This window comes from Canis aureus, chromosome 4 (assembly GCF_053574225.1).
Source record: "Canis aureus isolate CA01 chromosome 4, VMU_Caureus_v.1.0, whole genome shotgun sequence".
Taxonomy (NCBI): Eukaryota; Metazoa; Chordata; class Mammalia; order Carnivora; family Canidae; genus Canis; species Canis aureus.
In genome coordinates, this window is record NC_135614.1 from 29,788,910 (window position 1) to 29,816,201 (window position 27,292).

Here is a 27,292-nt window from a genome sequence, read left to right on the forward strand (position 1 = left end):
GAGTGACTATCTCCAAGGCGGTCACCCCGATGCTTGGTACCCTGAGCCTCAGGAGGGTGTGAATCTCTTGCACAGGGGGTACAAGTGCAGCCTCTGGGAGTTCTTTTTGGGGCTAAACAGACTCAAGGATTAATTAGCTAATGCCTGTGGAGTGCCTCGGAAATGTCAAGTGCCGAGTGTGAAGTGCCATCACTTGAGACGGTTTTCCTCCTTAAGCCCGCCACGAAAGATGTGTCAATTACCGCAGTGGAGATGCTGTTGCTGAGGCTCCAGCCCCCAGTTGGGGCTCTTAACCAGGCAAATATTTATGGTCCCCGTAAGGCACCCGGGGCCTCCCGGGACCTAGGGGCTGAAGCTCACAGCCCAGCCTCCGGCCAAGTGCATGGGGGTTTGGGGAGGGTTGGTGGGCTCGTGGCTCCTCTGCAGCACCTCCTTGGGAACTTGGCTGCCCAGTATCCCCCCAATCCAGACCCCCCCACCTGTTCCAGGGCCATCCAGCCCACATGGCCAAGCCCAGAGGTTGCTCGTCAGTCCTTGACTGGTCATCCATTCAGAGCATGGGTCTGAGACCATCTTTTTCCCTCCCCAGCCTGTTCCTCCTCCTTCTGAGGGTGGCACCGTAATCCTCCCTACGCTGAAGGAGGCTTCCATCATTACCCCTGGTACCTAACCCCTGACCAAGCTGTTTAGACTCTTTCTCTATACTGATTAGGATGTCTGTCTCCTCTGTGCCCCCCATCGCCCCTGCCCTGGTTCAGGCTGTCATCCCCACTCTGCTCCCATTATTCCCATCTCCTGATGGCTCTCCTAGCCTCCAGTCTTGATCTACATGTAGCCAGTGGAGGCTCATTCTGAAACTCAGTTTCAGTGGGATCCCTCTCTCAGCGAACATCCAGTGGCTCTCTATTGCTTATAAAATAAAGCTCAAACTCTTTGGTCTCCCTGGGGCTCATCGTGATAGGCCTCTAATCAACTTCTCTTGTCTTTTTTCCGACTGTCTCCTCCCACGTCTCCTCTGCTGCGGCCAGCCTGAACGTCCCCAGAGTTGGGGACCACTCGCCCACATGACTCACTCTCCAGTCCTCCCACTTCCTGTGTACTCCCCCATCTTTGCTGTCACTGGTACCCTTCCTTCTCCTTTATTTGGAGGGGAGGGACACCCTTCCTGTACCTGCACATCTGTGTTTATTTTTTAAAAAAGATTTTATATATTTATTTGACAGAGATAGCAAGAGAGAGAGAGAGAAAGAACACGAGCAGGGAGGCAGAGGGAGAAGCAGACTCCCCACAGAGCAGGGAGCCTGACTCAGGGCTCGATCCCAGGACCCCAGGACCATGACCTGAGCTGAAGGTAGATGCTTTACCCACCGAGCCACCCAGGTGCCCCTACATGTAGTTTTAGGGGACAGATCAAATATCACCTCCTTCTCCTCTCGCCTGCTGTGGCAATCTGATCTATGTCTCTACGTCCTCCAGCGATTTTGATTTTGTATTACAGTGATGAGCAGGGAGTTGGCCTCATGCCTCCTATATTAATGCTGTGTCTGTGAAGATGTTTTTGACAGCAAGTCTGGTGCTAAAATATAGCGATCCCTCAATCAGAGCAAAAGATGGTTGCTGTTAGCCCCAGATTGCCTATTGCCTGGTTTTTATCTAACTGAACGTGTATACGAGTATGTCCTGTCTCCCGGCCCTCAAGAGCTCCTCATACCTAATATTTTCCCTCCCTGCTGGCAAATATTAGTTGTTCAGTACTTGTTGCAATAATATGAACTTGTGGCTTCAGAGACTTGCAGGTATGTTATTAAGATGTGGCATCTCTCTTCTTTAGGACATATTTTTATAAGCTGGGTTGATGGGACGTTGCAGCTGGTTTCGGATTCTGTGGACAGAGGTCTGCTTGAAGTTCTGCTGATTTTCCGGGGTCTTCATGTCCAGTGCCTGGAAATGCTCTCTGCTGGGAGGGCTTGCATCAGGAAGGCAGGATTTGGAGACTGAGGCCCGAAGTGCAGGGAGCCAGGGTCAGGGTGGACAGGCGGTAATTTAAGTGTGGTTGAATCACTTTCTCAGCCACATGGGGCTGGGGGAGCTGGGAGTCTAGGTGTGTCATCTGACCCTACTTGGTCAGGCGGCAGGGACAGTGAGGAGGTGAGATCCAGCAGGCTCCATGGAAATATTTCTCTTCCTCCTGGAGAGGGAGGCATCCAGTTAGCCCAGACATTGGGCTTGGCTTGGGTTTCTCTCTCCCTTCCCCTCCTTTCTTCTTCTCTTCTCAAAGCATAATGGGGCGCCCTTGCCCTGTAGGATTTGTCTGGTCCCAGGAGAACCCTTTACTCAGCAGTAGGCTTCTATATGATGGTGCCCCTGGAATCAAGATACCTGGTATCCCTGTCAGGTCCTGACTCAATAATCTGAAAGCCTGTGGAGCAGGTAAGGTCCCTGATTGGTTTTCACTTGCCAGTGTTTATAGGATATTGAGCGAACAGTTTAAAATTGTGAGACTTGGCATAAAATCTCACATTTCCGGGTTTGTTTATTTTATTATTATTTTTAAAGAATTGGAGGACCTCACAAAACTGCACTTCCTAGTCCTACAGGGCACTGCAGGCTGCAGCAGAGCAGTGGCTGCACCAGCGTGCCATGGGTATCGCCTGACGCTTACGCTCCTGACCTGTGGCCTGGCCTTAGGTTGCATTCAAGGTGACTATCATCAGTAGACCAGAGGGCCTACGCTATCAAAAAGTGAGGCCAGCACTGAGCTGTTTGTATCCAGATTATAAAATGTCAGAGTTGGAGAGACCCTTCTGGGACTTGGTTCTCATCTCTCATTTGCAGACAAGACCTGGAACTCAGAGCTGGGAAGGGACTGGCTAAGGCCACCCGGTGAGTTGATGGCCAGGTCTCCTTCCCCATAGCCAGAGTCTTTCCCGGTTACAGAGCACTCTTGTCTCCCCTTGCCTTTGTGTCCCTCATTTCATGGCCATCAGCTCCATTGCAGACCTGTGTAGGGAGGCTTGTGATGGGGAGGGCTGGGGAATAAAGGGTAGGGGAGGCCCGGGGCTGCTCGGGATAAAGGCTGAATGCAGGGGCGTTCAAAAGCCACTGGGCACTGAGCGAATTAAGCCATGCCTGTCTCCGTTGCCCGGGTACTCTTTATGCATTGCATAATGCCATTGTTCATTCAGAGCCAGGGGCCAGAATGAGCACTGCCTTTGCAGGTAGGCAGCCAGCGCCGGCTCTGCAGACAGGGAGCAGGAGAGGCTAGAATATTCCAGCTTGAAAACAGCAGCTGTATAATAAAGCCAGGCTGGTTCGTCTCCGGGCCCCGCTGTCCCTTCTCCCTGCCTCAAAGTAGCAGCATGAATCAGTTCACTGCGGCAATGGTCCAGGCGATGTGACTTGCATCCCCATCAGCTACCTGATTGCGGTCCCTGGATGCACAAGGCGCTGGATGTGCCTGGCATACCAAACCACCCGCCCCTGCGCCGCAGCTGCCAGTAGCGAAGATCGCGGGCCCCACCCGGGCCCGTGAACAGAGCTGGGCATCCTGCAAGGCCACCACTGGCCCTTTATCTTGTCCAGGGCTCTGGGACAGTCACCGAGATTCTGGGGCTGCTTTTGACAGGGGGCCGCCAGCCTGTCTCAAAGATGCCCTGACAAGCCCCTCTGGTCCCGGGCAGACAAAAGCTTGAAAGGAGAGGAATTGCACATGGTCCAATGCTGCTGTTACTAATATGTTATTTTGACACACAATTAATTGCAATTTTGCTCTAAGCAAAGAGCTCGGGCCCTCGCAGGGGCTGCATGGCACAGTTCCGGCGGAATTTGGTCCTATGCAAACCTCATCCTTCCCAAAGGGCCGGGGGTCACCCGCTACCCACGACGATGCCACCTCTCTCAGGACTGGGTGTGGATTCCCAATCGGAAAGCATGCATGAGCCCACGCGGGGCCCAGCACGGGGCCAGGGAAACCACGGCGCCAACGGGGTAGAGCCCGCACAAAACCTTCCAACAGAGCCTGCGGAACAACGACCCTTCCTAAAATGGTGGCGCTGATCCTCCACTGACAAAAGACTGATTTGAGCTCTCCCCGGAGGTGGGATGAAGCGAACACACTGCCTTTTATCTCCTCGTCGCTTTGAGAGGGGAGACAACTGGTGCAGAGCGTGGTGGGGAGCCCTGGAGAAGGCGCTCTTGAATGAAAGGCATAATCTCCGGCTCCCCGAACCAAGAAGGGGGGTGACTTTTATCCCCCCCCCACTCCCGGGCTGGCTCCCCCCATCCTGGAGGCATCTGAATGGGAGCGGGAGCTGCAAGGAGAGGCTCTGTTGCACAATGCCACACTATATTGCTTCTCCCCGGGAGCCCGGAGGAGGCCATGGGCATACGGCGCCTCACTTTGAAACCAATCCTCCAATCAGCTATTTAAATAAGAAATATAATCTCATTGAACACTGAGAGCTGTCGGTCTGAGACGCTTCCATTTACAAGGCACTTGAAGAAAGTCCCCAAAGCCCCAGTTTATCAGGACAGTCAGCTCACGGCTATTTACTGGGTGGGGGTGAGGGGGAGAGGTGCTGGAGAAGGAGGGAGGAGAACTGAAGCTGGCTGTTGGAAATCCAGGCTGTCGGCAGCTCGAGGGGTGAGCCTATACCCCGCACACTGGCAGTGTGCACAGAGGAGGCAGGACGGTCCATGGGTTCTCAGAGACCCATCCAGGGTGATGCTCTGTGAATGGGCTGTGGCCTGGGGGGTGCCTGCCTGCGCCCGGGAGCCCAAGGCTAGCCTGCCACCCATTTGGAAACGTCCCCTTGAGTGCCTACTGAGTTCATCCCTGTGGCAGTGTCTGTCGGACGCCCTGGGGTTGTCAAGACCCAGTGAGGGAATTTCCCTAAGACTGGGCCTAGCGAGGAGCAGGATGCGGTGATGTGATGACGCCTGCCCCGCGGGGACTCAGGGCTCCCCCTCCAGGACCAGCTGTGTTCCTGAGCTCCAGCCTTGCCTCCCGGTGGATTCTGGCCACAGCCCTGTCTGGAGAGGGAGCCTGAGAAGCCTGTGACTGGGTTAATGGTGTGCTCCCTGGGCTTGATGGCTAGGACCCACGGGAATCCTGGTTCTGACACGCACGGACTTTCTAATCCACATGTGACTTACTCACCTGGAGCCTTAGTTTTCCTCATCTGCATGATGGGTCCTAAGGAATAATGCCTGGCAGCTAGACTGTACCCCATACAGGATGGCTATCATTCTGTGCTAACGGAGGCCCCTGCCTCTGCTCATGGCTCTGGTCCTCGCATGGCATTTCTGTCAACAGCTCTGCCCCTTTTGCCTCATCTTGTTCGGCTCAATCTGTTCTTTCGAAGATCTATGATGTTGATGGTCTGTCCTGCGAGGGGCCAGGAAGGGGAGCTGGAAGGCTGCCTGGAGGAGGTGTGGATTGAACTGGGCTTGAGGGGTGGGAAGGATTAGAGGAGCAGAGGAATGAGGGGAGTAAAGAAAAGGCCTGGAGGGGCACCTGGGTGGCTCAGTGGTTGAGCTAAGCAGATGCCTTTGGCCCAGGGCATGATCCCGGGGTCCTGGGATCGAGTCCTGCATGGGGCTCCCCCACAGGGAGCCTGCTTCTCCCTCTGCCTGTGTCTCTGCCTCTCTCTCTGTGTCTCTCATGAATAAATAAACAAAATCTTAAAAAAAAAAAAAAAGGACAAAAAGGCTTGGAGGTGAGGATGAGCAGAAACGGAAGGTCAAGGGAGCCAGCCTGTGGGGAGCTGCCTGCTGGAGAAAGGAAGGAGAGTGGGCAGGAGCTGATGGCAGCCAGCCCCTCCTGTCTGTGTTGCTTCCAACCATCTGGGCGTCATTGCTCATCTCAGGATGGATTTGGCTTTGAGGCGCCCGGCATGGAGAAGCCTCTCTGGGGAAGCCACCCTGAGCTCGTGTGGGGGTCCCTCTCAGTCATGGGCAAGCGTGGCCCTGACGGTGTGCAAAGAGGAGCCTGGCAGCCCTGGACGGGCCCTGGGGGCAGCATGGAGACCAGAGCCCAGACTGGGCAGGGAGCTTCCTTGGGGTCACACAGCAAGGCAGCAGTGGGGCAGGCAGCAGCCCAGAGAGCCTCACACCTGTTACCATGGCCAGTCCTGACCGAGCACCTACTGTGTACCCGGCACCGTTCTAGCTCTTTGGATGTACGCATTTCCCTGTTTGATGTTACGACAGCCCTATAAAGTAGGCATTATTATCATCATCACCCGTATTTTGGGGGTGAAGAAGCTGAGGCCTGGAGTCGTTTGCCATCTGGCCGAGGTCATACAGCTGGGAAAAGGCGAGGCCTGGCCTCTGGCCCTGGAGGCTCTTCTGCCTCCTTGCCTTTGAGGGCGCTTGGCCCACTTCCCTCTCCTTTCCTGAAAGAACGTGTCCTTGTCAGAGACGAGGAAAGGAGGTCTCAGCCTCGGTAGGTATTCTCCTCCTTCCCCGCAAAGCACCTCAGTGCCCTCGGCGCTCCCCTCCCAGGGCATCAGGGAGCACCAGAAGGCGGGAGAAGGTGGCCGTGCCCTGCACCCCACTTGGCTGACTTCCGCTAAGCGTTTGATGCATTGGAGAAGAGCCGAGAGCCATTGTCCATGGAGGTCGCCACCCCCCCTCCCCCAAGGCCTTCCTGACTTGCACCTGAGTGGGGCCTCTGCCTGTGCTCGCCGCCCTGGGGAAGTGGGGGGCACAACAGGGGATGACACTGCTGAGCTGCCTGCCTGGGGCCACTCCCCGCCTTCCCCGGGACGGGGGTCTGGAAGGAGCCGCAGGCCCGGCTGGGTCATCCCAGGAGCACCACTCGCCGAATGCGAGGAAGTCCTTGCAGGTCTGATCTCGTTGACTCCTTGACCACTGACAGGTCTGTTGAGCTATGGTTTGATGGACGTGGAGCCCGGCATTCGAGAAAGTTTGGTCGCTTGCCACTCTGAGGGTGCTAGAGCCACACTCAGCTCAGGTGTGTGAGGTCAGGGCCCCCTCACCCCTTCTCCACTCTGGGGTGGGCTGGGGGAGGACAGGTGGGGTCAGGACCCCCTCATCCCTTCTCTACTCCGGGGTGGGGTTGGGGAGGACAGGTGCTCAGCAGGGAGGTGGAGGTGCAGTGCCTCAGGAAGATGGCCCTGGCCAGGGCAGGTCTGAGGGCTCCAGAGCAGGATGAGACATAGGACAGCTGTCCGTGGGGGGTGGACCCCGTCCTGTGAGAACCTGACTCCTCCTGGCATCTTCCACCACCTGTTTCCCGTTCCCTGAGTGGCCAGTCTCTTAGCTCTCCCTGTTGACTGTTGTCAAATCCCCAATCCCCCTCTGCTGTCGTGGCCTGCTTGCAGTAGACTGCTCCAGCTCCTTGTCCCAGAGCCCACATCCGCTTGCTCGCTCCTCTCCTGAAAAACCTTACCTCCTCACGTGGGGTAAAGCCCACAGGTCTTATGTGGTCGGTCTCACAGGGCTCCTGCCCTCTATAGGCCGTGCTTGCCCCTCCCCCCCATGCTTGCCCCTCCCTCCCTGCTCAGGCTGCTGTCTCTGCTCCTGCTTTGCTCTCAGCAGAGGCACCGTCTCACACCTCACTTGGGCTAACTCCTGTTAATCATTCAGACCCCAGCTTAGATGTGAGCCCTTCCAGGGAGCCTTCCCTGATATGCCAGGCCGGGCTTAGGAGTATTTGTGCTTCCCTATTTGTGTTTCCCTCCCTCACGGCACAAACCACACTGTCCCCAGTTGCTTCCCTACTTGTCACCCTCTAGGGCCTGTCAGCTCCAGGAGTATGTCCTCCTGACCCCTGTTCCTCCAGGACTTAGCCCGGGACTTGTTCTGGAGCAGGCACTGTATGAATGAATGACTGATGTGATGAATGAATGACACCTAATAAGGCTAAGAACGAGGCCCCGAAGGTATGACAGGGGTCAGGGGCTCCAATCTGGGTGACATCCCTGCAGGAGGAAGCGGTGTGGTCTTTGGGGTTTGAACATCTAGATTTAAAACCAGACCCTGTTGCTCACAAGCCGTGTGTCCTTTGGTTTGGCCTCTTTGAGCCTCGGTTTGTTCACATGCAACACAGTGGTGATAGTGCCTCCTTTGTGGAGACAGGCCCTGGAGATTGCGTGTGTAGCACCTAGCCCCATGCTGGGCCTGGAAGAGCATAAGGTAGGGCCCCCTCTGGGGACTGAGCAGGGTGCCCAGGCCTACCTGCTGGGCATGAGGCTGGGGCCAGGCTGGATGGCTTCTCTGAGACCAGGAGATGCAGCTGGAGGGCCTGCGCTCTGCAGTCAGGAGGGCCTTGAGGCCTGGATCCAGAAGGAGAGGCCAAGAGGGAGACACAGGCATGCAGCTCCCCTCCCTGCACCAAGGCTGGCCTGCTGAGGCTGGGCTCTCACTATGTAGCCCAGGTTAGAACTGGCTGGACACGGAGGTGTCCCAGTGAGGGGAAGCCGAGGCCCAGGGAGTGGGGTATCTCGCCCAGAGCGCTTGGAATAGCAGAGTGTGCAGGAAGGGGAGGCTAATAAATGAACCAGCACTTATTATCACTATTGTGAGGCAGGCACTTTGTTGTTGTTGTTTAGAGAGGGAGAGGAGGGAGGGGCACAGGGAAAGGAAGAGAGAATTTTTTTCTTTTTTAAAGATTTTATTTTAGAGAGAAAGAGAGCAAGGGGGAGGGGCAGAGGGGGAAGGAAAGATATGGGGCTGGATCTCACAACCTTGAGATCATGACCTGAGCTGAAACCAAGACACAGACACTCAACCAGCTGAGCTACCCAGGTGTCCCAAGGGAGAGAGAGAAAGAGAGAGAGAGAGAGAGAGAGAGAGAGAGAGAGAGAGAGAGACTTTTAAGCAGGCTCTATGCCCACTACAGAGGTCAACACAGGGCTTGATCTCATGACCCTGAGATCATGACCTGAGCTGAAATCAAGACTTGGACACTTGATGGCCTGAGCCACCCAGGTACCCCGTGAGGCAGAGACTTTTAGTCTTACTTAATAGAGTGATTCTGGGTCGGAGGTGGGGGGGTGGTTTCCTGCGTGGCTCAGTTGGTTATCTGCTTGGCTCATGATCTCAGGGTCCTGGGGTGGAGCCCTGTGTTGGGCTCTGTGCTCAGCATGGTGTCTGCTTGTCCCTCTCCCTCCCTCCCTCCCTCCCTCTCTCTGCACCTCCCCCTGCTTGTGCTCTCTCTCAAGTAAATAAATAAAATCTTTAAAAAATATATGGTGATTCAGTGCCATGGCTTTAATGTCAGGCGCCCCTGATTCTGGGGGGAGATGACTGTCCATATGTTGTGTAAAATGGGTGTGCAATGGTCCCCCCTCAGCTATGGCAGAGAGGTCGGGGGACGCGTTGTGCAAAAAACTCCCAGCGCCGCCAAATATAAGCCTACTGTGGAAGGCTGGGGCAGATCTTATTGTCCCCATCTCCAGATGATGACATTAAGCCTGGGGAGGTGAAGCGGGGAGCCTAGACCACTGTGGGCCAGAGGAACAAATGACCTGGTCCAGCTACAAGCCAGGGAGTCAGGCCTCCAGAGCCACCAGCGTCCTGCACATGGTGGGGGAGTATTTTTCTCATCACCTTCACATTGCATTTCTTAAAGTGGGAAATTCCACATCGGGTGCCTCATCAATCATTTCTGTGAGCTCAGCTCCGTGGAAAGCATGGAAAACATTTATATTTGCGGCTCAAACTGTCGAAAATGTAAAACAATTTAAATAATATTAACATTTTAACAGCCTCCACTCAGGGCTCTGTGAAATTAACCATTATCTCTTGGAGTGTTTGTTAAAATCCAGCAGCGGGTGAGTGGCGAGGCCCTGTGCGCAGCTGGGTGGTTCTCAGGGCATGGGCGCAAAGGCCTTTCAATTGGGCTGGGTGCTGGAGGCAGAGATGACGTGCCCTCTACCCTCCCGTGGTGGAGGAGGTACTCGGGAAGATGTACACCGGACTGGGGAATGTGCTATACGCGAGAAGGGAGTGCTGGTGTCCTGGGAACACTGAAGAGGGAATCAGGAGCAGTTCCTGGAGGAGGAAGCATCTGTGCTGACCCTTGGCACCAGGCAGTCACCTGAACATGGGGGCAGGTCATCTCCAAGGCCCAGCCTTGCATTAAACCTTAAGAGCCAACCTGGCAGTGAGGAAGAAGGGGCTCCCGAGTGGTGGTGGCTCTGTCTGGTGCTGTCCAAGCCCTGCACACTGATTTGGGAGACGGATGAGAGGATGATTGGAGTAGACGCTTGCTGGGCAGTTGGGTGGTTGGGTGAGAAGGCCAGAAAAGCCAAGATGGAGTGGAAGGATGATGTTGTTTTCAAATAATGGGGTTTAGGGATGGATTCTTTGATGATTTAAGTAGGAGCAACTGGGCTTTGTAGGTAGGTGTTAGGACTTTTAACTTGTTATCTCCTTCCCTAAGAATGCATGGTGAGCAACCTGTTCTGGGGGTGTCAATCAGATGGTGGGTAACACACCCGGGACTTGCATAAGGGGTTCATTCCTGCAGGGGACATCTGTCCAGCCCTGCTGTGGAGCAGGCCTGGCTAGACACTGTCCCATTGAAAGAGAGCCAGACCTGCTGGTCGTCCTTTAATGGACTGAGCTGTGTCTCCTCAAATTCATATGTTAATCCCTGAAGTGACTGTATTTGGAGCTGGGGCCTCTAAGATGGTAATTAAGGTTAACCAAGGGTGTCAGCACGGGCCCTAATCCAATAGGACTGGCGTCCTTATAAAAAGAGGCATAGACACCAGAGATCTCTCCCTCCCCAAGGATACACGGAGAAGAGGCCACGTGAGGAGAGAGAAGCTGGTGACCTACAAGCAGGGAAGATAGCCCTCGAGTGGAACTTGATCTTGGACTTCAAGCCCCCAGAACTGGGAGCAAAGAAACTTCTCTCATTGGAGCCACTTGCTCTGTGATACTTTGTCAGGTCAGCCTGAGTGGACTAACGCGGTGGCTTATAGTTTGGTGCCAGAGATGCTAAGGTTGCTAATTATAATGCAGCACAATACAGGCCGGGGCGGGGTGTGTGTGCGGTGGTAGACATAGGGAGGAAGCACCTGCTTCTGCCAGGTGGGCATCAGGGGAGGCTCCCTGGAGGAGGCAGAGGGTGCTGGAGGTAGTTGTAGAAGGACTAGAAGGCGTGAGTCCTAAGGACGAAGGAGAGGGCACAGGGAGGGATGAGGCAGGTGGAGGGGACAGGATGTGCATGGGCACGGAAATGTTAAAAGGGTGGCGGATTTGGAGAGGAGTCCTGTGTGACTAGAGTGCAGGTGGGGAGGGAATGTGAGGAGGGAGGAGGTGGGGGCAGGCGGAGGCCCTTCTGTGTCTTTCGGGGAAGGCCGTTTAGAATTCAGCGCTCTCCAGACTCCCTGCCTGCCCGAGGACTCCGCGCTTAGTGACTAACTTGCCGTATGACCTTAGGTGAGTCATTTAACCCCCTCCACATAGCAATTTTCTTATTTGTAATCTGAGGAGAAGGATCCCTGCCCTGCCCACCTCCCGGATACTTTGTGGGCTCAAAAGCTAATGCCTGTGAAAGCACTTTGGCAAAAAGCCCACAATAGCGCCAGAGAGATGGAAGGTGTTATTATTATGTAACCACACTGACTCCCATCTGAGAAGCGCGGAGTCAATTGGAGTCTTGAGGGATGTCAGGGAATTGGCTGCTCTCTGAAGCTTGTCATAGAGACCCGTCTTTTCATTGTACTCCTTTCATATCACTGTTGGCTCGATGAAAGAAGGGGAAAGAATCTTTGATATGTCTAAATATTCCGCTCCCACCAAGACGGGAGGGATTCCGAGGAAGAGCTATTATTAGAGGCTGAGCTGGAAGCAGGCGCCTTTGGTGGATCAGAGCTGTCAGTTTGCATAAACAGCCTCGTGCGCTCTGGAGCCGTCCTGGCTGCTTCAGGCCCCGGGCACAGAGCAGGTGCTCCCACCCCGCTGGCTCAACTGCGCTGGGCTGGGCTCGGCTGGGAGAAAGGAGGCCGGGTCCCGGGTCCCAACTCTGCATCTACTTTGCTGGACAAGTCGCTCATGTTCTCTGAGCCAGGTGAAGACAGCCTAGTCCTTACTGACCGAGAGGGGGCTTTTATGTGCGGGGGGGGGGGGGGTGGTGGAAATAAGACGCTGCGCCACGGGGAGGTTTGTCCAGGCCGCCAACGCCCTGGGTATGTTGAGGCCCAAAGATGTTTTCTTTGGGAAAGGTGTATTAGGGTTTGGTTCTTCTTGAACCTTGTATCAGAAGCACCTGAGAATTCAAAAAGCCAGATTCCCGGGCATCACTTCAGGCCTATAGAATCCGAATTTCTGGGGGTGAGGCCAGGGACTGTTTTTAGTAAGCTCCCAGGTGATACCAATGCGGGTGGCTCAGCGTCTGGTGCTCCACGCTCCTGCATGTATGGGATTGGGTCATCTTTCTGGTTCTAAGATGCTGTGATTCCATGAAAACCAGGGCACTGCCTGGCTAATCCAGCCCTGTCTTCGTTTCCCTCCAGGCACACTTAGCCCTCTGGGAGCCTGTGGGTCCTGGGGCCTGTGGTCCATGCACTGGGCAGATACTGGCCAAACACTGGCTCCTGGCTGGCTCTGGGTGAGGACGTGGTCTTCCCTGTCATTTTTGGGATTGGTATGTCACCTGCCCCTGAGCCTCATAGAGGCCAAATGGGGAGGGCTGCTAGCTGCTGAAGAATGGGTCACACTGGACTCATTTGACTAGTCAAAGTGCCTTCATTTACTTAGAGCCTCAGAGGGACAAGCCCAGGAAGACCTGGGATGTCACCTAAATCATGTTCAGCCTCTTGTTTCAAAGGTGAAGAAATGGTCTGAGCAGAGCCAAGCTGCTTACTTTGACCAGAACCCCTGTCCTGTTGGGTTAACTCTGGTTCATCTGGGAAATGGGTTAGCTGAAAGAAAGCAGAGCCTGGTCATTGCACACGGTCCTAGGGTACTCGGTGTTCTAACGAGGCTGACATCCTGGGGGCAGATTAGCCTATCCCTGGCCTGGCTCTCACGGGTCCATTGCACCGCTAGCTTGGAGAACCAACTCTCTTTTCCAGAGCAGCACTGCACAGCTCCCCGGTTGCTGCCTTCTCTCCCATCACTGTAACCACCGGCGTCCCAGTGAGAGTCAGAGTGTGGTTCTCCACCCTGGCTGCCCATTAGGATCTGCTCAGGAGGGTTTGTAAATCCCCATGCCAGACTGAAGTTCATGTCTTCGGGGTGGAGGGTGGGGGATATCCCAGGCACGAGTGTATAGTTTTGAAAGCTCTCCAGCTGATTTCATTGTGCAGCCGAGGGGAGTAGTGCTACTCCAGAGCGGTGGGTCTCAGGCCCCAGGGCACTTTAACTGCCCCCCCGCCCCGGGGACATGTGACTGTGTCTGGAGGCGTATTTAATTGTTACAACAAGGGAGGTGCTACTGGCATTCAGTGAGTAGCAGCTGGGGATGCTGCTAACCGCCCTACGATGCACAGGAAGGCCCTCACAGGAAGGAGCAGTCACCCTGAGTGACAGGTGCCAAGATGCAGACATCTTGCATGGAGGAACCAGGGGGTTAGGGGGGCGGGGGGGAGGAGGTGACACTGCCCACGGTGCAGCCTCACAACCCCCTGGGCATTGCTCTCAGCCCCCTCCCAGAATCCAAAGTTTTCCTGCAGTTGTGAGCCGTACTCAGCACGTTGGTTACCTGGGTTTTTTGCATGTCCAACACCAGGCATTGAGATAACCCACAAAGGCCAGGGGGCCAGGTGGCCGGCTCCCCTCCGACCCCAGGGCTCAGTCTATGCTGTCCCCTCTGCCTGGAGTGCTTTGCCCCCTCCTGGCCTGGCGCCTTCTTCTGTCACTGCCTCGCCAATTAGCCCGGGAGCAGCACGTGCCCTCCTCGTCCTTGCATATCTCAGCCACTCGCTGGTTTCCTTCATTGTCACCCTTCCCAATTTTGCATCTTTGTCTGATCGCTGCGCGGTTCCAGGCCTGTCTGTCTCATGAGCTCTGACCCAGGCCGGCCGCGTCAGCTTCACTAGGGAACTTATCAGAGATGCAGACCCCTCAGTTCCACTCAACTCTACTCAGGCCTGCTGAGTCAGAAAAATCGGGAAATTGTGTCCTAAGGGAGGAATGCGGGGGGGTCCGGGCCCTCAGTGGATCTCTGCGGTGCTGTGTGTCCCACGGTGGCCCGTGCAGTGCCTCTGTGTCCCACGGTGGCCTGTGCAGTGCCTCTGTGTCCTATGGTGGCCCGTGCGGTGCCTCTGTGTCCCACGGTGGCCTGTGCAGTGCCTCTGTGTCCCACAGTGGCCCATGGGGTGCTGCGGTGTCCCATGGTGGCCTGCTCCATAGTGAGCAACATGGAGATGGTGAGTGGGGTGAGGGGCCAGTGGGGGAACTGTCACAGAGTTGGGGGTTGGGGAAAGACCGACTGACCCACAGGGGGTGCATGGAGGCCACCCAACACAGGGTGCCATGGAGTGTTAAGAGGGGCGGAAGAGAGTGGCTGGGGAGCACCGAGAGGCCTCCAACACCTGCTCAGCAGAATCAGGTGAAGTGCTGGGCAGTGCAGGGCAACCCTCTCTTCTGGCCTCAGTTGACATATCTCTAAAATGGGTGATGGTGATGCTTCACAGCCTTTCTGGGCCAAATGAAACCATGTGTGAAGAACTAGAAGCACGAGGCTCCTAACAGTACATTTTATTGAGCACCTACTATCTGCCAGGCCTGGGCCAGGTACTGTGCATCCGCTGTACGACTTCATCTTCACACCAGCTCGAAAGTATCTAACTTACCCCCCATCCGTGGATGAGAAAGCTGAGGCACAGAGCTTGTAGGACACCTGACCGTGAGGGGTGACACCTGTCAGTGAGGCTGAGTGGAGGCGAAGGGACAGTGGTGCTCTTATTCTAACCGTGGTCCATGTTCTGTCCCCGCAGTGCTGGGGCCGCAGCGGGAGGCGGCTGCGTGGGCTTCGTCATGCCTGTTCCTTGGCCCTGCCAGGGCTAACGTGGGATGTGGGCCTGTCAGGCGGGATAGAACCGACCTGGGAGAGAGGCTTCTTCACATTGGCCTCGCAGGGAGGTCATTCTGCACAAAGGAGGGGGAGTGGCTCTGTCACCACCAGGCCTGGTCCCACCTGCCTCAGCACGTCGGTCAGACATGTGGGCCTGGGTGTGCGGTGCCCACCGCAGCCAGGTGTCCGGAGGGGCAAGCAGGGCTCTTGCCTTTTGTAGATGCTCCACTTGGAATTGATTCTGCCATTCAATTGGTTCACTGCCATTCATTCACCTGTGCTGTCCTCCGTGCGCTTACAGGCCCATGGTTAAAGACAATGTGGGTGTGTGGGGCTGTAGGGAGGCTTCAAGGAGGAGGTGACACTTAACATCTTAAAGAAGCATCTTACCTGCCCCCCCCCGCACACACACCTCACCTGTTCTCATCTAAGCCTTGCAGTCTTCCCCACACATAAATGCCCACACTCCCTGCACCGAAACCATCAGTCCAGCTCCCTTCCGGGGCCGGGAGGCTCACCTGTACCAGGTGCTTCCTTAGTCTTCACAGAGGCTGTCAGGAGAAGTCCTGGATCAAACCCAACCCCAGCTAGATTTTGTTTGGCTCACAGCATTAAAAGAACTCTGAGCTAGCTACCAGCAATTTAAAAGTCAGAAAGTTGCATATTATAAAAATGCCATATTTTTGCCCTTAGAAAAATGGGAAGTCCCTCCAGCAAATAGCCGGTGGCCTGGGGCAGAGTGGTGGTCGTCCCCTGTGTAGACGTGTGTCCTCCAGTCCACGGATGCATTTAGAATCTGCCCGGACCCTGGAGATGCTTGACTTTGACACCTCTGGGACTCTGTCACCGGGTCCCGTGGGAGTTCCCGCGAGTGGCTGTAGAACACTGCTCAGCCTTCCCCTCCGGCTCAGGAGCAGGGACGCGAGAGCGCTATTTGTGAAGGGGGTGAATCGTGGACTAACGTTGGCACGTATCGTAAAGTGACGGCGACTCACATTGCACCTGCGTGGGACGCCCCTGGACATGTGACGCAGGGGCTTGGAGCCCAGAGCATTACCACACACCGCGTTTGGTTCTGGGCCTCAGTGGCATTTTGGGGAGAGTTAAGGCTCTGCCCAGACAAGCCCTGGCCTTCACCGGAACCGAGTTTCTCGGGTTCTCTGAGGCTGTATAGCGTAGTCCCCGATATACATGCTTTCCCTCCCTCCGGATCGGGTCACAGCTCTGGGCTTTCTGCCTTCCGGAGTTGCTGGGGCCAGGAGGGAAGAGAAACTGTCTGGAACATGATTCTATCAGGCTTCCCTTTTTCTTTTTTTCTATTTAGTTTTTAAATATTGTATTATTTTTTAAATTTAATTTTTTAAAATTTAAATTCAGTTTGCCAACATAGATTGTCACACCCAGTGTTCTCATCTGCTCTCATCTCATTGCGTGCACTGCTTCATGCCCGTCACCCAGTTACCCCATCCCAGTTACACCCAGTTACCCCTTCAAGCTCTATTGCAAAGCTGTGATCACCAGGACGGTACGGTAATGGCACAAAAACAGACACACAGATCAGTGGGACAGAAGAGAGAACCCAGGCTTTCCTCTCTAAGCCACCCTGAGGCAGCGGTGATGGGAGGTGGGAGGAGGAGGGTAGGAGAGGCCCAAGAGGAACAGGGAAAGAAAGTAAGAGTAAGGGAGCCTCCCCCGGTCCCCAGGGGGTGTCTGGTGGTCCTCCAAGTCTCTCTGGTGTCTCCAGAGTAGAGGGTGGCTGCTGATTTTGCAGGCAGTGGGGCCTCTCCCTGCAGAGGCCCCGGGAGGAACGGCTGGGGTGCTTTTCAGCCTTCCCAAGGGTTCCAGTCCCAGTGTGGGACAGAGGCAGAAGGCTGGACACCAGAAGGAACCGAAGCTGGGGACAGGGGCTGGGGACAGGAGCTCTAGCTGTAGCCTGAAGAGCTGCTCAGGCCTGGGGCTGTTCCCCGAGCCCACACCCCATGTAAGATCCCGGAACTCCTGTTAACTTTTTGCCTGGGAGGAAGAGCTCCTGGCCATGTGTGACTGGGGTCGTCACATTTCTAGCCAGCAGGATCAGGGCTCCAGGATTCAAAATGAAAATAATCCATAGAAGGAGTTAAGTGGGATTTTTGCTGTAAGCCTGAGTTTGGGGACCGAGGCGCTTGTCCTCAAAACAGAGAGTACGGAAGGCCGGTGCCAGGATCACATCGCAGGTGGGGCAGGAGAGCTAATGTGTATCACCCGGAGGGCCGGCCTGTCTAGGGCTCTGTGGAGAAGGATTCGGAGGCAGTCTTTGATCAGGGCCAAAGCCAGCCTTCATTGCTTAGCAAGCTGAAGCATATTTAAAATCTGGTTTAACACTTCATTTTATAAGCAAGGACACTGAGGCCCAGAGGTTTAAGCCTTTTGCCTAAAGCTGGGGCAGAGCTAGAGCCAAGGACAGTTAATGTCAGTGCTCTTTAAATGAAACAATTCAGTGTGTGTGTGTTGTTTCCTTACTTGTGCCAAGCTCTGTGTTAGGTGGTAGAGCAGTGAGAAAGAGTGTAATGCTATTAAAACTTACTATTAACTTCGTACCATCATGTTTCTAATCCTCATGAAATGCCATGGGACCAGTTGTTCCCTGGGTCAGGGTAGGGTAGCTGCATGCAAACCACCTCAACATTTCCTATACTCCACATTTAATGCGTGTTCCAAGGTTTTGCCTCCTGACAGTCAGTCAGGGACTCAGTGGCTCTGAGTCTAGGGAACAAACAGGGTTGCTGGAGTGGGTGGTGGGATAGAGGGATGGGGCAACTGGGTGATGGGCATTAAGGGAGGACATGTGATGTGATGAGCTAGGTGCCCACCAAATGTGAAACTAAGTATGTACTTTATGTTGGCTAACTGAATTTTTAAAAAATATTTTATTTATTTATTCATGAGAAACTCAGAGATTGAGAGAGAGGGGCAGAGACACAGGCAGAGGGAGAAGCAGGCTCCATGCAGGGAGCCCGACGTGGGACTCGATCCCAGGACCCTGGGATCACGCCTTAAGCTGGAGGCAGGCGCTCAACCACTGAGCCATCCAGGCATCCCTGGCTAATTGAATTTAAATTAAAAAATAAAAAATAAACGGAAGACACGGAGACTCAGGTTTAACCAGCTTGCCTGAGGCCAACCAGCTAGTGAGAGGCTGAGTCTCAGTTTGCGTGGGTTTGCTGGGGCTGCCCTAACAAAGTCCTACAAACTGGATGGCTTATACCATAGGAATCTATTGTTTCATAGTCTGGAGGCTGGAAGTCCGAAATCGAGGCTGGCCTCCAGGGCTGTGAGACGATATACCTTTGTCGTTGGCAGGATGGGTCCCTTCTGGGGGCCAGGAGAGAGAAGCTGCCATCTTCTGGCTTTGGATGCTCGGGTGCTCCTTGGCCTGCAGGTAGCGTTCTTGTTGTGTGTTCACATGGCCTCCCCTCTGTGCATGTCTGTCTCTGTGTCCAAGTTTCCCCTTTCCATAAGGACCCCCGTCCTATGGGAGTAGGGTCCACCCCAATGACCTCATCTCACCTCGTTCATCCGCGGGACCCTATTTCCAAATAAGGTCACGCTCACAGGGCCTGGGGACTAGGACTTCAGCATCTTTTTTGGGGGAATGCAACTCAAGCCATAATAGTTCAAACCCAGGTATATCTGAAGGTTGTGAGAAGGGCATGATGCACCTGCCCTGAGACTCCCAGAGAGAGTAATGTTTAGGCTGGGCATGGAGGATTGTTGGGGGGTTCTCCAGGTGGAGGAGCAGAATGGGAATTTTGGCCAGAGGCCGATGTTCATGCTCTACCATGTGTGGTACAGTAAAGGCATGGCCTGCATTTTCTTTGTATCCTGGAACCCAGATGGGGCACTGACTCGATCTTCCTCCTTTGAGTCTATATTGCCAAGAGCTGACTGCCCAGTTAGAGGCAAACAACCAATGTGCATGGAGAACTACCTTGTGATGGGCAATAGGCTATCCCCGGGGGACTCAGAGATCCTTAAAGGAGCCCCTACTTCCTGCGAGCTCATAGCTCAGGTAATCACACTTTGGACCTGTTTCAGTTATGAAAACATAACTGGTGAAATTAGTATAAGAAGTTTGTAAGTATGAAGTGAGTGGAAGAGAACGGAACCGTATAGCCATTTGTGAGAGTTGGCCCGGGGGACTGAGGAAATCTTGGAAGGCCTCCTGGTAGAGGGGGACTCTGGGTTGGGATTTGACAGAGTGCTTGGGTATACAGAGAAAGGAGAGGGGAATGGGATTTTAGATGTGGGGAAGGGCATAGCCAGGGGAGCCGGAAGCCAGGCTGCTATTGGAGAAGAGTGGAGCCTTGAGCGCCAGCCTGAGAGGTTGGGTCTCAGGCCATCTGAGGGCCTGGATGCTTGTGTTCTTCTGGAGGCAACTGTTCTTGACACAAAGGGCATCCCGGGAGGGGTGGCCCTGCTGAGCTCTCAGCCCACTGGTCTCCCTGAGGGGGCCCAGGGAGGGTGACAGTGCCAGCCACTGTCCCAAGTTGACAGGCCCACCTCCACAGGGTGTGAGGCAGCACCAACCTGCCGTCACTTCTCAGAGCTCTCTAGGGGCTCAGCTTTTATGCCTGGCTCCACTCGCCTTCCTCCCTGGTCTTGGGAAGGTGGAGGGGTGTTTCCCCACCATCTGCAGGGGGACAGGAAGGGCTGTCCTGTAGGACTCCTGCCCACAGCAAGGGTAACCCGCCCGGGAGGGAGGCCCAGAGGCTGTAGGCAGATGGTGGCCTGGGTGTGGTAGCCACGGTCCCTACCCGGCCTGGCCCCGAGTCTCTGAGGGAGCTCGGGCCCAGCTCAGGTCGCAGCTGGGTCCTCCGTTTTCTTCCCTAACAAACAGGGAAAGTGACATTTATTGTGGTAATCAAATATCTTGATATTGGATAAGAAAGAGCTTTCAAGACCGATGTTCTGTCTTTTGAGTGTTTTGGAAAATCCATAAGCAATAAAATTCTAGTCTGTCCAAACAAACTAAGGATGGAGGGGATAATGGATGTCAGGTACCCTCCTCCCCACATCAAGGAGCCCCTGAAATAGGAGGCTGCTGATCTCAGCCCATTTGTGTATTGGGTCACAGACCTTTAATTATATGATCAGGAACTGGGAACAGATCAACCAAAAGTCAGCCGTTGCCCATTAAAGGAGTCATCATAGATCAGGCCTCAGGCCTGGTAGGCTGGCATAGATGCCGGTGGGGATGCTGGCCCCTTGAGCCTTTCCAGGAACACACTCATCAAACAAGTGTTCCCACTCAGGCAAGAAGGGCGGCCCCTGTACGACCCAGCTCCTCCAGGAAGGCCCCCGAATTCTCCAGGCGCTGCCCTCCGCGGACGCCTCTGCAAGGGAGGTATTTGCTTGTGTATCTGTGTGCTTCCCGGACTGAGGGTGCCTCTGGCTTGGGAACCATGTCGTTGCACGGGGCCGGGTGGGAATAGGTGCCCCTCAAATAAGCAGTGACTCAGTCTGTGGGGAGCCCGTGTTGTGTGGCCTGTGGTGTCAGGCGCTGTGAGAATCCTGAGGCCGGGTCTGGTCATTGCCCCAAGCGTGTGGCCAGGAGGAGAACCAGGAGTGGCCAGTAGGGAGGAGCCTTGTGGCAGGAGGGTGGGCCACACGAGGGGCTCGGGGCACCTGGCCTGCGCCGTGGGGACAGGCAGGAGCTAGGCAGGCAGCGGGGAGGAGTGAGGACGTTCCAGAGGGAATGACAGCTGCTCCTCCGCGCCTGGGGAATACAGGGTCTCCGGGAAGCATATCTCATTCTGTCGTCCCGCCAGTGGTTTGTACACATCATCATCACCATTTTATAGGTGAGGAAATCCCGGCTTTGCCAGGTTAGGTGATCTTCCATGGTCACACACGGGGCTGAGTTTGAGCTCCGGCATGTCTAAGTGGCAGGGCCATGCTCCTGGGTGGGCCAGGGGGACTGCGGGTCACGGGCAGAGGAGGGGGTGGGCACGGCCAGTGAGCAGCAGGGAGACCAGGGAAGAAGGGACAGGCCGGGGGCACTGCACCCCACAGCCAAAGGTCGTTTCCTAGTCCTCGCTTGCCACCGGACTTCGGGGCTAGTGGACCAGGTCTTGCTCCCCACTGGGCAGGTGAGAAGACTGAGGCTTGGGACGAGTGCGCTTCGCTGCTCTGTGCCGATCCCTTAGGATGGACACTGGCAGGGTGGGGTGCCTCCAGCAGGTCGTCCGCTCAGAGGGCCTGGACACAGGGCCAGCTCACTTTCTGCCGTAACTCTGGGCCGGGACAGCGCCTGGCTCACAGCAAGGGCCCAGTCAATGTCTGCAGGGTGCAGGATGGACGAATGAATGAATAAAAGAACTAACAACTGAATGAGTGCGGGAGCTGCCCAAGCCTTGTGTGGGTGTGCGTGTGTGAGGTTGGCAGTGCTGCCCTTAGATCAAGGCCGAGATGACCCTGGCAGTTCTAGGAAGGGCACTGTCTTCACCCACAGCACTCAGAGGGCTCCCGGGAGTGAATTTGCTGAGGCCGTGTTCTGTCTCAGGAGCCGTGCCAGGCTCTGGGACACTTGCTTATCCAACAAGCAGTGGGAACCGGGCAGCAGCATCCTGGGCCTTGGGGCTGCATCAGTGAGCCAGACCGTCAGGGTCCCTGTCCTCAGGGAGCTTGCTTCCTAGTTGAGGAACGTGGACTAAATCAGAAAGCAAAACCAACCCTGAAACAGGAAGCGAGAGGACTTTTGCTAATAATTGCTGTGAAAACAATGAAGGAGGGGTGAGATCGGTCTGTCTGGGGGTGTTTTGGTCTGTCTGGGGGTGTTTTGGAAAGGGGGGTAAGGGAAAGGCTCTCTCGAAAGGGGCTGTCTCTTTTTTTCTCTCTCTCTCTCTCTCTCTTTTTTTTTTTTTCCCTGAGGGGGGCCATCAGCGCAGTGGGGAGATGGAAGCAGGGCACGCTGGCTGGGGACCAGGCTGGGGTCATTGTGGGTAAGTGGAGGGGCCCTGTCGCCGCACGTGGGGGGACTGCCCACTGAAGCCGTAGGGAGGAAGGCTGAGGTTGAGGTGCTGGAACCTCCTCCCCTCCCCTGGGTGCTCCTTGATCCCGGAATGAGGCACGAGGTGGCCAGGGTGGTGGTGGTGGTGGGGTTCCCATCTCAGCACGGAGGTCCTGCTGCAGGGTAGTCACAGTGGTGAGGATAGGGTGGCCGCTCCAAGGGGTGCCATAAGGAGAAGTCTTCCTGCATGAAGCAGGGTGGGAAGTGGTTGAAGCTGTGGGGGTGTGACGACTGATCGGGCTACAGGGACCGCTGAGGGGGTGGGACGGGCCCCCAGAAGGGTGGTGGCTGCTGCGTGTGGAGGGGTGGCTTGTGCTGGCCTCTGCCCCACGGTGGCTGCTCCTGTGGGCTGTTCCAGGGGCCCTTGAGCTAACTGTGCCAGTTGGCTGGTTGTTCCAGGGTGCATCACACTGACCGTTCCAGCCAGGGTCCTCACGCTGCTCGCCCCACCCACAGTCATGGCTGTTGTTCCAGGGTGGGCAGTGGAGTGGTCCACCCTGATGGTATGGATAGGGGGCCTGCTCATGAGGCAGCTGTTGGCCCCAAGGGGCAATGGGACGAGGCTGGTCAAACCACAGGGGCTTGCTAGGAGGGATCTGATTGTGGGGCCCAGAGCCCTGGGTGGCTGGCAGTGACAGGATCCAGAGCTGCTCCAGACGCGCCACACTCAGAGGAGCCAGGCATTTGGATGGGAGTCTTGCCATCATCAGGCTGGGCGGTAGGTGGGGTGATGCGGGAGCGTATGGGGGCCGGAGGTGGGGCAGGTGGTGGTCAGATGGCCTTGGCGTTGGCTTCCTTTTGTGGCATTTGGAGTTGCTGCTACTGCTGGGCCAGGTTATTTATTATTATTATTTTTTAAAGGTTATTGACAAATTCCTTGTACTGCGTCCTGAGGGTCTGGATCTGCTGCTGGCAGGCCAGCGCCACTGCTGGGCCCCTGGGGAGTACTTGTTGCTGAGCATCACCTGGTACTGGCCGAGCCCCAGGCCTGGGCTCTGTGGCTGCCAGCTGATGGCGCCGTCAGAGTTCCAGAGCTGCAGGGGCTGTGCTCCTCCACAGCCAAGAAGCAGGTGCAATAGGTGGGCACCATGATGTTCTGCAGGGAGGCCAGCAGCTCCCTGGCCTGCTTGTGCTGGCTATGAGGGAGAGACTTTCCTCGTGTCAGGACACAGGGGCACAGCATGTCACCCATCAGGCAGGTGAGGGGCAGCCACAGCTCGAAGTGCACGCCTTCAGCCGTGATGTGTTCTAGAGGTGGGCCGTCAACCACTCACAGTGGGTGGCGGCGGCTGGGGGGGTGTGCACTTGGTGTTGCTAAACATCCAGTTCTTCCCGGCTGAGATGCCATCTTTGGTGCATGTGTTGTTGATGAGCTCAGCAGGTGGACAACTCATTCATGTGCAGCTGGGTCTCCTCCAGGAGCTTGTGCGTCTGCTGCTCCACTGCATGGGCCACAGCAACCTGACAGGTGCCTTTTGAATTGGGTCCTGCTTGGTGCAAGTGGGGCAGATCAAAGAAGGCCTGGAAAAAGTTTATCTCAGGTAGAATATGTGCAAAGGTCCTGAGGCAAGCGGGGGATTGCATTCTGGAGGAACAGAAGGGGGCTGCTAGGGCTGGAGCCCAGTGAGTCAGGGGAAGGAAGGCAAACAGTAGGTGGGACCCATCATGTAGGGCTGAATGTGGTTTGGAGTTTTTGTAAATGCTACGGGAGAACTTTGGGGCAGGCCAATCACAACATTTGCATGTTGAAGTGTTGAAAAGGTAAGAAGATCCACTAATAAATAATGTAAGTGTGCTGACTGCCAAGGAGAAGTACAGGATGTCATGGCAGTGATTGTGGGGACTTGGCTCTGTCAGAGGAGGCGGCATTGGGTGGAGATCTTCAGGGGTGCATCATTCCAGCTGGAAGTGGGACAGTGTTATCTAAACCCACCCAGAAGGGATGCATCCTGTGAGGAAGGTTGGCAGGATGATCAGAAGGCAGATCAGCAGGGCTTCCGGACCATGACAAGGAGACCTGTTGACCCGGGGGCGCCTCTGAGGGCCAAGAGGAGGAGTGATGGGGTCAGCAGGGCTCTTTAGAGGGACTGCTCTGGCTGCTGGTTGGGAACCCACAGGAGGGGGTGGGCATGGCAGCCGGGTCCCAGCTCAGGGCCCCGGGAGGGTGGGTGGCTGTTGGAGAGCATCGCTATGGACAGATCACACAGCTTCCTGGGATCCAGTAGGATCTGCAGGTCGGGTTGGTCTTGTGACCTTCCTAAGGAGAGAGGGGGCACCTGGGGAGGGGGGACGAGACCTGTAGCAGATTGAAAGGGGTCCTGCCACAAAAGACAGGGAGGTCTGCCTGGAACCATAGGTTGTGATCGTTTTTGGAATAAGGGTCTTTGTAGATGTAGTTAAGGTAAAGGGTCTCCAGGTGGGGCCGTTCTGAATCAGACTGGGCCCTAAATCCAATGACAAGTGTCCGCATAAGAGACAGAATGACCCAGAAACCCACCATGTGAAGACGGAGGCAGAGACTGGAGGGATGCGGCCACGAGCCAAGGAACGCTAGGAGCCTCCAGAAGCTGGAAGAGGCGAGGCCGAGGTGCCCTCTAGAGACTTCAGAGCAGGCGTGGCCCTGCCATCATCTTGGTTTATGACCTTTGGCTTCCAGAACTGTGGGAGATGCATCTCCTCTGGGTTAAGCCACCCAGTTTGTGGTCATTTGCTGGTCATTTGCTGCGGCAGCCCCAGGAAACGAATCCAGTGCCGCCCCTCCCCTGAGAAAGCCCAGCTGATATTGCTGCGGTGGTTACAACCCACAGCGTGGATGCCTTTGAGGAGCTGTGCTCTGTTCCCATTTGGCTGGGCTCCCCCTGCACCCCCCCCCCACACCTATATTAGAATAAGATTGAATTTTCTAGCTTGGGTTACTAAGCTTTCAGATCTGGAAACTGTGGCCATTAATCAGCTGTCACGGGATGTCGTAAACAAGGGGCTTTAAAAACCATGTTTGCTTTTTAGGCTGATAATACTTGGAGGTGAAGCCGGGAGAGTTATACATAATGCATGCATTTTAATGGGCCGCGCACTACAGCCCTCTTTAGTCGGAATGATTCGTTTTAATGTTCAAAATAAATATCAGAGACAATTTGCCAACAAAGCTGATTTTCTCCGCCCGCCATTAACTTAATCTTTATACCTCAGCCTAATGACAGAGGGGCTGGGGGGCGGGAAGGACTTTGTGTTACAAGTAAGTGTGGTCACGAGCTGTGGGGTGACTGACCGTGTGCCCCCGTTTGCTCAGGATAGTCCTTTGTGCCCAGTGTCCTGGAATCATTATTCTGAATTTGGATCAAGAGGCATTTGCCAATATCCAACTATTTTTGACCTGATAGCAATTTCAAGTGGTTCAATCGAAACACATACAGTGTCCCGGTTTGTCTGGTATATGATACGCCCTTTACTCCGTAGGTGGGGAAGCTGAGGCCTGTAGAAGTCAAGCTCCAGGTACCCCGTGCCCCCGTTTCCAGTCCGGGTGTTTTTTCGGAATGTGTCCCAATGCTACCCACCTCTTCTCAGCCTCAGCTTGTCTAGCTCCTGCCTTGTCTTGTGACTTCAGCCCCTAGAGCTTCTGGGTGCCTGTTAGAGAGGCAGATCTTGGGATGGGGGGCACACCTTGCTCCTGTCCCCTGCTTCCGGGCGTGGTGACTCCTGCGGAAGGGTCGGCAAAGCCGTCCATCGCCCACCCTGGCCATGGCACCACTGTCCCCTCATTGGTCTTCATCACCCATGACGTGTACATTGAGATCAGGAACACGCAGCCACCACTCAGTCTTACTGGCCGAGACACAGTTGGAGTGAGCTGTGATCCCCGCCTTCTTGAAGCGTACTGAAGATAGCATGGGAGAGAGGGTGGCTGTCCCGCTCAACACACAGTGGCTGATTCCTTCAATTCACTTATTTAAGTCTCTGTGCCATTGCAGGGGTGGTGGTGCAGGAATTCAGAAAGGCAGGAGGTCAAGCATGGGCAGGGCAGGGCAGGCAGGGCAGGGCTTTGCTGAACAAAGCTGATTTTAAACCCAATTGTTACCTTGCAAAACGGGGAAGACTTGCTCCCCCTGCAGCCCCCTGCAGCATGTCTACTTGGGTGGGAGGGATGTGCCCGGGTCGGGGCGGGTGGGGATGGTTGCTGGAGGGCCCCGCTCTGGGAGCTGTGGCCGCTAGAGACGCCCAGGGCAGGAAGCTTGGGCCTTGCCCTGCCCACATGTCCAGAGAGAGGCCAGGGCCTTGCCACGTCCTACTGGAGAGGCGGGTCCCTCTTCCAGACTGAGCTGCAGAAGAAAGAAGACAAACTTCAGAATCATTCATTCTTTTCCTTATTCACTTAAGAAATATGAAATCCTCAAGGGCCAGGTGTTCTGCTCAGCGTCAGGGCAAATTCACCCGGAAGTCCAGGTTTCTGGCTTTCTGGAAAAACTGTAAGATCTAGCTCACGGCCTTCCCTGGCATCGCCTTCACCTAGCTCAGGTCCCTGCTCTACGTGGACTGCCTGGCCCCTGCAGGCATTCGACTCTGAGAACCTTGGCTGGTCTCTGTTTCCTGAGCCCAAACAGAGCATACAGTAGGTGCCAAAGAAGTGCTTACCATTTGTTGAATGAAGCAGACTCCAAATGGTTTTGCAGAACCATCCTGGGCAACCACAGCTTGGCACAGGTCCGCCCTCACCCCCTCGCTGTCCCCCGCCCCTCACTAAGGGAACCCACATTGGGGAGGGACCCCAATGGACCAACACCCCCCACTCAGGTATGCCAGGAGAAGTGGACACACAGCACCCTGGACGTGACCGCCTTGGCGAGAGCGTTACCTTGCCCAACCATCTGCAGGGCGACGTGGCCACATCTACCAGCATTTGGAAAGCCCTTTGGTCCAGCTGTCCCGGGGCCACGTGCCCCAGACGCATTTGCAAAAGTGCATGGAGCTGGGAGCAAGCCTGAGTATGTAGCCGCTGCTAGAGCCCACCAACTTGTCCATCAGGGGCCGAGGGTGGAAGAGATGGTGCTTCCGTGCCAGGGAGAGAATGGAGGGGCTGTTTTTGTGCTGATACGGGGAGATTCGGAGGTGCATTTTCAGCAAAATAAAGCAAGGAGCAGAGCAATATATGCATGAACACATTTGTGTGTATAAAAAAGGGCGGTCGAAAGTGTGGCCTGTGGCACAGCCCCCGGAGTGTGAGTTCCAGCTCTGCCACTCGCCGACTGTGA

The 27,292-nt window shown here is 55.3% G+C and overlaps 1 protein-coding gene and 1 pseudogene across 3 annotated transcripts in view; one reads left to right on the forward strand and one right to left on the reverse strand.

Moving 5' to 3' along the window:
- The window catches only part of RPS24 (ribosomal protein S24), a 402,261-nt gene that overhangs the window by 109,015 nt on the left and 265,954 nt on the right, over window positions 1–27,292 (forward strand). The gene's annotated exons all lie outside the window — the stretch shown is intronic.
- On the reverse strand, window positions 21,911–25,770 carry LOC144311986 (calcium homeostasis endoplasmic reticulum protein pseudogene; annotated as a pseudogene).